This window comes from Delphinus delphis, chromosome 6, assembly GCF_949987515.2.
Source record: "Delphinus delphis chromosome 6, mDelDel1.2, whole genome shotgun sequence".
Taxonomy (NCBI): domain Eukaryota; kingdom Metazoa; phylum Chordata; class Mammalia; order Artiodactyla; family Delphinidae; genus Delphinus; species Delphinus delphis.
The window spans coordinates 104,959,640-104,972,467 of record NC_082688.1 but is presented as its reverse complement, the minus strand read 5'-3'; the positions used below and the strand labels follow the sequence as shown (position 1 = coordinate 104,972,467).

General features: G+C 44.7%; 1 pseudogene; it reads left to right on the top strand.

The window, feature by feature from the left end:
• Positions 1-11,616: 11,616 nt before the first annotated feature.
• LOC132426803 (ubiquitin domain-containing protein 2 pseudogene) lies at positions 11,617-12,244 on the top strand (annotated as a pseudogene).
• Positions 12,245-12,828: the final 584 nt, after the last annotated feature.

Sequence of the window (12,828 nt, the reverse complement as noted above, 5' to 3'; positions counted from 1 at the left end):
CAGCAAGAGGGTCAGAGAAAGGAAAAGGGAGAAAAAGTCTAGAATAATCGTTCTTAAGTTTCTTCTCATTACAGTCCACTTTGACAATATGAAAAACTATGGGCCTTTTCCCATACAATAGACTTATTCTTGTATATTCAAGGGATCTATGAACCATAGGTTAAGAACTCCTGGTTTAAGGAAGTTCCCTGGTGAACTAGTGGTTAGGATTCTGCGCTTTCACTGCCGTGGCCCGGGTGCAATCCCTGGTCGGGGAATTAAGATCTCACAAGCCGAGTGGTGCAGCCAAAAAAAAAAAACCAACTCCTGGTTTAAACAGGGCCACAGAGTAGCAAAAGCAAAGAGAAAGATCCAGCAAGGCAGAAAGAGGGAGACATGGGTAGAAAGAGCCTCAAGGAAAGAAAGGAAGATGAGCATTCCCCTCCCCATCCTATCTTCTCTCTCATCTAAACTTATGCCCCATGTTAAAAGGGAGCACCGTGGTCGTGGCACATATATACAATGGAATAGTACTCAGCCATAAAAAGAAACGAAATTGCGCTATTTGTAATGAGGTGGATGGACCTAGAGTGTGTCATACAGAGTGAAGTAAGTCAGAAAGAGAAAGACAAATACCCTATGCTAGCACATATATATGGAATTTAAGGGGAAAAAAATGGTCATGAAGAACCTAGGGGTAAGACAGGAATAAAGACACAGACCTACTAGAGAATGGACTTGAGGATATGGGGAGGGGGAAGGGTGAGCTGTGACGAAGTGAGAGAGAGCATGGACATATATACACTACCAATCGTAAAATAGATAGCTAGTGGGAAGCAGCCGCATAGCACAGGGAGACCAGCTCGGTGCTGTGACCGCCTGGAGGGGTGGGATAGGGAGGGTGGGAGGGAGGGAGACGCAAGAGGGAAGAGATATGGGAACATATGTATATGTATAACTGATTCACTTTGTTATAAAGCAGAAACTAACACAACATTGTAAAGCAATTATACTCCAATAAAGATGTAAAAAATAAATAAAAAATATAATAAAAATAAAAAATATGAGAAAAATAACCCAAACTTATTGATAGGAGTCATTCTAGAGTAATATCAAAAGGGAGCCACCCTCCTGAGCAGTGTCATCTTAGCAAATTATTCACCTCTCAAGACCCAATGAAGGGACTCACATAGGTGTAACGGACATTTTTGACTCAATACAAGGTCAGCTCAGAAGCTGTCCAGGGGCCAGTAGGAGTCCTGGATGCCATGGATGGGCAGCAGGAGCAAAGCCTGCAGAAAGACGAGCTACGGCTTCCCTTCCTTCCAGCACCCGTGGGCTACAGAAATGGGGGCAGGAATGAAGGGAACCTCCCTTTTCTGGGGTGGGGGAGGAGCCTCCCTTTGCACTTCTGTATAGAGTGGGCTCATGGTTAAAGAAGGTGGCTGTCTGTGTTGAAACCATCAACCTGAAGTGTCTAAAGCTGACCTTTGCCCCAGGCCTCTTCCCTTTCCTTGGAGTGTTGGCTGGGGCTGACCCAGAAAGCCACAAATTCTACCTTGTCTTCCAACTTAATTTTTAACTCCAAATAGATGTTTTTGGCTCTAGCGTTTTTATTCTAGAGTTCTACCAAGAGATAAAGAGCTCTAAGAAAAAGGTACTGTAGGGGGTTTGAAGCAGGGATAATATAAGAAATGAAGTTTCTGGATTAGGCCAGCCCTTTTACAGGAAGAGGGATACTGACATGATATTCTTAACCTCATGTTGTTTTCTTAGGGGTTATATTTCCGAAGTATCTAAGGGGGCTGGAGGCAGGAATTGCTCAAAAGAACAGAGGCTTTGTTTTGGATGACTTGGAGCAGACAATGTCCCTATTCAAGGGATCAAGGTGGGCTGGGCAGGGGTAATAGATGGAAGAAGAAAGGAATAGATCAAGTGTGAAAAGTCTGTGCCAAATAGCCTCATGAGCTTCCTTCCAGCTAATCTGACCCTGTTCAATGAGAAGGGTGAACTAAAGTGTTCCTTTGATGATCGTTCCACTTTTTTCCATGGGGGCGAACGTGGTGGGAGCCATATGGCCTCCATTCATTTGCAATCCTACAAGAGGAGGCTCTGGGCCAAACATGAATAATGAGCTCCTCCCCTCCAGTCAGTCAACAAGCAAGCTCGTTAGGACAGCTGACTCAGAAGTGCCCTGTCACTCCCGGGAGCTGTACTGCGCCCACTAGGCTGGCTGGCAGGTGTCTGCCTACTTCACACATGCCCACCTCACGGCACAGAGAGAGGAATTCGGGGACAAAGGGAAGGGGAAAATCTCAGGAAGTATTCAGAACTCACCATCCCCTGCTTATTTGTCCTTCGGTGATAAAGAAGATTTACTTGTTGCCTAAGGGATTCAAGAATCCATGATGGGGCTTCTCTGGTGGCGCAGTGGTTGAGAGTCCGCCTGCCGATGCAGGGGACACAGGTTCGTGCCCTGGTCCGGGAAGATCCCACATGCCACGGGGCGGCTGGGCCCGTGAGTCATGGCCGCTGAGCCTGCGCGTCTGGAGCCTGTGCTCCGCAATGGGAGAGGCCGCAGCAGTGAGAGGCCCGCGTACCGCAAAAAAAAAAAAAAAAAAAAGAATCCATGATGCCATGATGCGGGGGAGTGTTTTTCAAAGTGTGGTCCTCAGGCCACAGGCATCGGAATCATATGTGCTTCTAGATTCAGATTCCTGGGCCCTACCTCAGACCTACTGTCTCTAAATCTCTGAGGGGCTACAGGCTGTTGGGTAGGGCCAGGTCTTGGTGAGAAAATGGCGGGCTCCAGGAGGGCTCGCACCAATGAGTACTCCCCAGAACTACCGTCCCCAGTGTCCTCGTCCCCGCAGTGAGCCACAGCCATCGCCACCCCCGCCTCCGCACTAGACCCTCCAATACTAGCAGATCCTGCCATCTCCAACCTAGCTTTCTGGGCCAGCAATAGCTTGCCACCTGTGCCCCAGCTGGGCCTGTGGCAGCATCCTCCCCAAAATAACATCATCAAGATGGAGACATGGGGCTTCCCTGGTGGCGCAGTGGTTGAGAGTCCGCCTGCCGATGCAGGGGACACGGGTTCGTGCCCCGCTCCGGGAAGATCCCATATGCCGCGGAGCAGCTGGGCCCGTGAGCCATGGCCGCTGAGCCTGCGCATCCGGAGCCTGTGCTCCGCAACGGGAGAGGCCGCAACAGTGAGAGGCCCGCGTACCGCAAAAAAAAAAAAAAAAAAGATGGAGACATGCCTCAATCCACTTCAGTCCCCCTCACAAGAAGATCAATTAGTATCCGTCCATAGACAAGACACCACTGAGAAAAATCCCAGAAAGTAGAGGTGACGCTGAAGCACCCCCCTGGACCACAGAGACTGAGAAGGACCACATTAGAAGGCAAGAGGAGTGGCTACGCTCTGACCACGTTGCCCCTCCCCCAGGCCGGCACAGCACTACCTGAAGAGGACCCCTCGCCTACAGTTTGCTCCAGTGGGAAAAAGAGAACCCAAAGTGGACACCCAGCTTTCCCAGGATCGCGGAAGGCACTTCCAGGGAGGTGCATTCAGGTCTCCCCTCAAAGAGATCACTTGGGGAACCGGCTGGGCTCCACCATTGGAGACAGAGCGCCAGGCTAGCAGCAGCCAGCGCTCAGACCTCCACAGACCGCGTTACTACTTGCCGTGCGCCGGTGCAGAGGTCCCAGCCAGTGGCCTGCTTGTGGTCCTGTCTGGCCAGGGAATACTGTTGTTTGGCAGTTCTGCCTGATTTGAGTCTCCAGTCAAGGGCCCCCACCAGCTCATTCTACCGCCTCACTTCAGCAGGAAAGCAAATACACAGCCTCAGTTCCTGCCCATCCGGGAAACCTGGCCAGAGAACCTGGGCAGCGGCAGAGCACATCCTATAGTGCTGGTTGGTCTGGGATCTGAATTGACATATTTCCAAAGAAGATATTCAAATGGCCAACAGGTACATGAAAAGATACTCAACATCACTAATCATCAGGGAAATGCAAACCAAGTGTCTCCTTCCATTATTTGATGCCCCCATCTTCATATGTAGCCTCTAGATTCCTGGCTTTTTTTTTTTTTTTTTGCGGTACGCAGGCCTCTCACTGTTGTGGCCTCTCCCGTTGCGGAGCACAGGCTCCGGACGCGCAGGCTCAGCGGCCATGGCTCACGGGCCCAGCCGCTCCGCGGAATATGGGATCTTCCCAGACGGGGGCACGAACCTGTGTCCCCTGCATCGGCAGGCGGACTCTCAACCACTGCACCACCAGGGAAGCCCTAGATTCCTGGCTTTTAATAGAAGATATAACTCAGGAGCAGCCAGATGGAAGAGATGCACAGGGCAAAGTATGGGGAGACAGTGCAGAGTTTCCATGCTCCTCCAAGCACGCCACTCTGAGGCAGGAGATAGATGGGCCCCAGACTGAGCAGTTGGAGTCTGTCGCTTGTGGACAGATACTCCAAGATGAAGACAATAGGAGCGAGGAGGAGCTGAGCCCAGCCCAGATAAGAGATCAAGAGACCACATATTTCTCATTCTCGAGGTCAAGGAGAACCTCCTGACTACACATGCGCAGAAAGGTTCCTTGGGGGTCAAAAAGGGCGGGGGCGCCACCCCATAGTAGGTGATGTCAACCTACCCATAGGCCTCTGCACTAGAATCCATCTTGGCTCAGAGTTGCACGTGCACACATGGGAGGACCCTGAGATGTACCAAATGTGGGCTCAGAGCCAGGCAAAGCAAGATGATTGGCCAGAGGAAACCCGGAAGAAATGCCCCATGTAAGTGATTCAAGCTATCACGAGGGCGCGACTCTCTCTCTGAGCCCGCCCACGTGAGTCTGTTCACACGTACTCTTTTTCCTCCTAATAACACTTGTTTCACTACTTTCCGTCTCTTTGTGGAATTTCATTTCTAAAAAGACGACAGGCCAGGGCCTTGTCACTGGCTACTGGCCGTCGTGGTCTGCTAGGATTCAGAGCTCTCACTGCCACGGCCTGACTTCAGTCTCTGGCAGGGGAATTTTGCTTCAAGCTGCCGCAGGCTGAGACCACCCGAGATCAACTCTCCCCAAATCTCTATGTGTTCACCAACCCAGAAGCTTCTACTTTAACCTCATTCTTGAGAGAGAGTTTTGCTGGTTGATAATTCTTGGTTTACAGTTATTTTGCTCTCAGTAAATTAAGATATATTCCTGGCTTCTGACTTCCATTATTGCTATAGAGAAATCAGCTTTCAGTGTAATCGCCATTCCTTTGAAATTGATCTTTCCCCTCTCCGGTTGCTTTAAGATTTTTTCCCCTTTGGTATTCATCAGTTTTCCTATGAGATGTCTAAGTGCTGTTAAAAAAAAAAAAGTATTCATTTTAGGATTCGCTGGGCTCCATGGACCTAGTGATTATTGTCTTTCAACAATTCTAGAAATTTCCTAGCAATTAACACTTCAAATATTTCTTTGTTCCCATTATTCTTTCTGGAATGTTGATTAATCTCATTTCATATTTTCTATCTCTTTCTTCCTCTGTGCTGCCTTTAGGGTAATTTCTTCAAATTAATCTTGTATCATTTATTGCTGCATGACAAATTAGCCCAAAACCTAGCAGCTTAAAGCAACAAACATTTATTACTTCACACAGTTTCTGGGGGTCAGGAATCCAGGAGTGACTTAGTTGGGTGGTTTTCACTCAGTGTCTCTCACAAGGTAGAAGTCAAGCTGCCCCTGGGGCTGTAATCAAATGAGAGCAGTTCTATTTGTAGTTTTTTAAGGAACCTCCATACTGTTCTCCATAGTGGCTGTATCAATTTACATTCCCACCAACACTACTGGGCATATACCCTGAGAAAACCATAATTCAAAAAGAGTCATGCACCAAAATGTTCATTGCAGCTCTATTTACAATAGCCAGGACATGGAAGCAACCTAAGGGCCCACGGACAGATGAATGGATAAAGAAGATGTGGCACATATACACAATGGAATATTACTCAGCCATAAAAAGAAACGAAACTGAGCTATTTGTAATGAGGTGGATAGACCTAGAGTCTGTCATACAGAGTGAAGTAAGTCAGAAAGAGAAAAACAAATACCGTATGCTAACACATATATATGGAATCTAAGAAAAAAAAAAAAGGTCATGAAGTACCTAGGGGTAAGACGGGAATAAAGACACAGACCTACTAGAGCATGGACTTGAGGATATGGGGAGGGGGAAAGGTAAGCTGTGACAAAGTGAGAGAGTGGCATGGACATATATACACTACCAAATGTAAAATAGATAGCTAGTGTGAAGCAGCCGCAGAGCACAGGGAGATCAGCTCGGTGCTTTGTGACCACCTAGAGGGGTGGGATAAGGAGGGTGGGAGGGAGACGCAAGAGGGAAGAGATATGGGAACATATGTATACGTATAACTGATTCACTTTGTTATAAAGCAGAAACTAACACACCATAGTAAAGCAATTATACTCCAATAAAGATGTTAAAAAAAAAAAAAATGAGGGCAGGACTAGGGCTGGCAAGCTGCGTCTGAGACAGCTCATTCAGGAGGCCTCTGTTCCTCCCCACAGGGGCCTCTCAGCAGGCTGCCTGAGTGTTCTCCTGACAGACCAGCTGGCTTCCCCAAGCCAGGGATCTAAGAGAGGGAAAGCAGCAGCAGGAAGGCACAGTGTCTTTTATAACCCAGTCCCCAAATCACACACCTTCACTTCTGCTTTATTCAATTTGTTAGAAGCATATCACTAAGTCCGATCTATACTTAAGGAAAGGAGAATTAAACTCCACCTCTTGAAAGGAAGAATATCAAAGAATTCTGGACATTTAAACATCACCACATATATTTCAGTTCAGTAGTCTTTCATCAGTTGTGCTTAATCTGTTGTTTCTAATTTTGATTATTAAATCATCCATATCTGGAAATTCAACTAGGTCTCTTTTTTCAAATCTGCCTAGTCACTTTTCATAGTATTGTGTTATATACCCAATACCTTCTTTAATTTCTTCAAACATGTTAAATTGTTATTTTATATTGTGTGTTGACTCTAACATCTTAATCCTTTGGAGAATAGGCTGTCATTTGTGATGTCTTGTTCTCTTTTGTATGTTTTGCTAGTTTTGACTATGACCTGCTCCTTTCCCTTGGAAATTTCTCTGTGGAAATTCCTTGGCACCTAAATTAAAATTGCTTTCCTCTTCATTTGCTTCTGACAACTGCCTGAAGTAGCAAGCAATCCAGAACCCTTTGAGTTATATTCTTGGCTTAAGGTTCAGATCACACACAGTGTACATTTGGACCAAAAAATGTGCATGAGGGCCTTTACACATTCTCAGGGGGAAATTCCACCATACTCCTGCCAACCAATGCTAAATTTGAATTCAAATTTCTTTGATGTCCTGTTCTGGGTGACTTTCTTTTCTTCCTTCTCCTTTACATTGAAGGTATAACCCATTGAAGTCCCAGCTTTATGCAGAGATCTATTACATTCTCCAACTGATGTTGACCTTAGGGTTAATCTCTTATCCCCCAAATATGGTGCTGTCTCCGGGGCTCAGCAAAAAAAACTCTTAGAGCAGAAGCTGGTATTGGTGCTGCTTTATTGCCAATGTTTCTCGCTTTCACTTTGTTTTTGACTTTTGTTGGTAAGATCATGGCAGTTCAGCAATACAAACACAAAGGTGATTTTTATATATAATCCAGCATTTTAACTGCTTACATTGGGAGGGTCATTGAAAGTACCGAATCTTCCAACTGCTGGAAATATAAGTTCCCCATTTTCTCTCCAATCCACTCCATGCTGGCCCCCCTCCCACTCTATTTAAGTTGTTCTTTTCAATAACCTCCACGTTGTCAAGTCAAATGATCTTCCTCAGTCATCATCTCCTTTATAAAACACTTCTCTCCTGGCTTCTCTAACAGGTTCCCTGGATATTCTTATCTCACTGGCTTCTCCTTCTCAGTCTCCTTTCCTGACCTTTTGTCTTCTACACAACTTCTCCTCTCTATCCAGTCTTCTCCAAGGTGATCTCATATAAAGTGATGGCTTTAAATCCTACCTATATCTTGATGATGCTCACATTTCTATCTCAGGCCAAAATCTCAACCTGAGCTCTAGACTTATATCCAACTGTTTACTTGGCATCTTCACTTGGATAACTAATAGTCACTTTAAACCTAACCTGTCCAAAACAGAGCTCTTGATTTTTCCCGTCAGCATCTATTCTTCCTCCAGTTTTCTCCACCTTAGGAAGTGGCCCCTACTCCACCTCACTGCTATAGCCAAAGAACCAAGAGTTATCTTTCATCGTCCCCTTTTCCTCAACTATCACATCCAATGTTTAAGACATCCTGAATCTTCCTTTTTCTGTCCATCTCTACAACTACCATCTGAGTGCTAGTCATTATTATCTCTAACCTGTACTCATGCAATTGCTTTTTTATTGGTTTCCCTGTGTGCATTCTTGATTTTCATAATCCATCTTCATAGAGCTACCAGAATAATTTTTTAAAAAGGAAAATTAGGTCGTGTTAATCACTTAATTAAAATGCTTGGCACTCTTTTGCACTTTGGACAAAATCCATATTCTTTACCAAGACCTTTAAGCCTCTCCCTCCAGGACAGTCTTAGTCTTGTAACACTTATTACTATCTGAAATTAATCTGTTAACGTCTTTACTTATTTATTGTCTGCCTCCTCCCTTTAGATTCAAAATTTTGATTAGAGAACTAAAACAGAACTGCCTGTTTTGTTCCCTGCCGTAACCTCAGCAATTAATAGGTGATTAATAAATTCCTATCGATTGGATCTTTCATACTCTATGAAAGTTCTCTGAACGCCCAGTCTTCTTGGCAGAAGTAACTTCTTCCACATCTGTGCTCAAATAACACTTTGAACACATCAGTATTACGGTCCTCATGTGTTGAAAAGCTTATCTCCTTACTAGCATGTGAACTTTACACGAGTATAAATCATGACATTTCCTTCTTTGAATTCCTAGGGTCTTACTCACTACCTGGTAAGGAGTAGGTAGACAAATGAGTGTTTACTGAATAAATGAATGAATGAATTCATGCTAATGAATGGTCACAGAGACTTGAAAGATCATTTTCTAAAATTACTTTCATCAACGGACAAGAAAAACAATATGAATATAACCCTCGGCTCTGGAAAAACAACTAAAACTGTGACAGCTAAAACAAGTTTATAGTTAAATATGCCATGTCTCTGCCAAAGAACTCCTACCAATGGATAGGACAAAAGAGAGGAAGAAAAGGACTTCTGGATTAAAGGTGTAGTTTGTTCTCCTCTGAGTTTGCTGACCGATTTTAGTGCTGCAGCAATGGCTCCAGAAACAAACCAATTTCTGGCAGCCACATGGCCCACATAATCTTTGGAATTTTTAGAAATGCTTATCATTAAGGGAATCTCTCCTTGCTTTGTGGTAAGGGTTCATTTGAAATCTACTATATTGATGGCTAAGGGCACAGGTATTACCCCGTCCTCAGGATTCTTACCAACAGTTCCCTTAAACTGGCTCAACCAAAGCCCAATCTGTTGCCAGAGAACAATGTCGCTTCGTCTGCCCTTGCAGCCACCAGGACTTGTGGGAAACCGGAAGCTTGCATATAGATATTAGTCATGGATCTAGTCCCCGTATTCAGCAAACACTTTTCTAGAAAATCCGGTGCCAAAAAATTCTTAAAATAAAACTGTATATGCTTCATTGATTCACTTCATGTGAAGCGTTTAAATGCTTCTATTGTATTTATTATTGTTCAGTAGCTCACGTAATATTATTTGAAGTTGATGAAGACTTTCCATTAGCCCCTTAGGGCCTTTAGTTTTGCGCTAAGAGAGAGTGAAAAGGGCTCAACATAATTTTTCGGCAGCAAAATAGAAGATAGTGACTAATCAGTACCTTAGCAAAAACCTTTTGTTATTTTCAAAATACTTTTGAGTGTCTGCTTTTTTTTTTTCGGTATGCGGGCCTCTCACTGTTGTGGCCTCTCCTGTTGCGGAGCACAGGCTCCAGACGCGCAGGCTCAGCGGCCATGGCTCACAGGCCCAGCCACTCCGCGGCATGTGGGATCTTCCTGGACCGGGGCACGAACCCGTGTCCCCTGCATCGGCAGGCGGACTCTCAACCACTGAGCCACCAGGGAAGCCCACCTGCTTAGTTTTGTGTTGATTTCTTTTTTTAAATAAATAGATTTGTATATAACCCTCTTTTGTTAATGCATATGGTGCTCTGGAGTACCCAGAGACCAGGTGGTAAAGCTATGTTCCTTACCTTTTTAATTCTTGGCACACTTGAAAATCTCGACATTCTCCCAAGGCTCCTCTCATGTTCTCCTTATCTCCTTCTGACAAATGGGTGGGTACGCTGGTGAGGGTGTGGGGCTGATAAAAACATATGCTTGATTAGCAGAGAGAAATGAAGAGCAGTGTTTAAAAGAGGAGGAGGAAAGTAGGATGGAAGAGAGGATAAAAGGAAAAATGGGAATAAAAAGAAAACTGGAAAATAATGGTGAAAAAAAATGAAGAATAAAATTGGAAGAAGGCCACCAGGGACTGATTGCTCTTATTAAATAATCTCAGTACCTCCAACCTATCCCAGCCACCTCAGCAGTCTGTTCCATGGCAACTGGCCAACTCCCTGAACCGTTTCTGGTCCCTAATGGACTCCTTGGGCCATTTTCCATTACTCACTTGTTCATTGCTTACACTTTGCAGATGTGCAAGTGTGAGGCTGAATATATTAGCCTTCTATTGCTGCTCTAACAAATTACCCTAAATTTAGGGGTTTAAGCAATACAAACTTATTACCTTCTGTAAGTCTGACATGGATCTCACAGGGCTAAAATGAAGACGTCAGCAGTTCCTTTAGGAAGACTTTTGGGGAGTGTTAATTTCCTTGATCATTTTGGTTGTTGGCCGACTTGAAAATGACATGGAAGGCCTTACAGAGTAGTAAGCTTCATTCAAGCCGAGGCTTATAAAAGATGGTTCTGAAGGGTTTTTGTACTGGGTTGGAAGTTGGACCTTATGATTTCTAAGGTCCCTTCCAACTAAACACTGTACAATCTAGGCAAAAAAAACGCTAATAGCAGTTTAAATCCTGATCTGCTGTCCTGTGTGTGAAAAAAAAAAAAATCAACTGATTTGCTTATGTGGGTAGGATTTTCTATTGGGAAATTGATACTTTAATGTCTTCATTTTTTCCCCTATTATGTGCCTAGTGGCGGTATATATTGAGGATATAATAATGAACAGAGATGGGACTCATCCATATCAACAAGTGTGAAAGAGCTATAATACAGAGGTGTGTTTATACAGATTAGTGTGGATCCTGTTATTATGAATGAAAAAGTTAGTAATTAGAAGAACATAAAATATGACACCTAATTTAAAAACAGCAGCTTAGGGGTGGGGACCGATGGGGCCTGGCGGACAGGCTGCAACAGGGCTGGACTCGCCTGGACGCCAGTGTGCTGGGCTGCGAGGGGGTGAAGTGGGAGTTGCGACCCGCCCGGGATGGGCCAGCCCTGTTCTGGCGGGGCCGAGCCAGAGGCAAGGGCGGCAGGGGGGCCAGGCCTGCCAGGCGGGCGGCCCTGGGACTGAGTTGCTTTAGGTCGTGACCAGCCTTTGAAAAAGGAGAAACCCAAATGGAAAAGCGATTATCCCATGACAGATGGACAACTGCTCAGCAAGAGAGATGAATTTTGAGATACTGCATCAGCTTTTGAAGGCTGTAAAGAGATTTGGGATGCCTTGAAGGCTGCAGCACATGCTTTTGAAAGCAACGATCATGACCTGGCACAGGCAATCACTGATGGTGCGAACATAACGTTACCACATGGTGCGCTTACAGAGGGCTATGATGACCTGGGGAATAGGCATCAGCTTCCGGTCTATTGCATGGCACCACCAATCAACATGATAGAGGTAAAGAGCAACATAGACACTCTGGATATTCCTGAGCCAGCACCCAATTCTGGGTATGAATCTCAGCTCCGTCTGCACCATTCCACGAGCAAGGACTCAACCCTGTGGTCCACGGCACAGACACACTGTACCACATGAAGAGGCGGCTACATGCAAGCAGAAGGAGTGGAACTGGGCAGTCAGCGCTAGTTCTTTTCTGGCAGATCTCTCACTGACAGAAATGAAGCTGGAAGACATGAAGATCGTAAAGGCCTATGTTGTACAGGTTATAATGAGCCAACCTTTGCAAAACCCAACACTTGAGAACTGAACTGGTCCTGCTGGCTGTCCCCAGATCCCTCCTGCTCCTTTTTACCGTTATCATTCTCTACTCTATGGTGTGAAATTTATTTTCACTGCTCTGAATTCCATATGAATGGATTTAGGAGGAATTACCAGTGAAAAATTCCATCTGTGATGGAGACCAACAAAAATAATTAATAAAACATAAAGAGCCAGCCGTTGAGACTCATGTAATTACAGTTTCTAATTCGAGAGGCAGTTAAGAAATAGATAACCATTTATTTTAAAATACCCAACAACTATGTAATGGCTGTAAATGATTTGGACTGTAAATAGAACACTGCATTCATGAAGAACCAAGCACCTGTAAATACAGAATTCTTAAAAAATAAATCACATTTCTGGAAATCATCAATAACACTTATAAAACTTGAGCTTTTTAAAATGGAAACTGAAAGGAGCAGTACTTGAGGTTCACTTCTTTTCTGGTCTTAATTCCTTGCTCAATTAATATTTAGCCATAAAGGAGTAGAGACCAGCAAATTGTGTTTCAGTATTGCTTTCCCTATCCCCATATGTTGAGCTCCTTATTTACACTCACACTAAATTTTG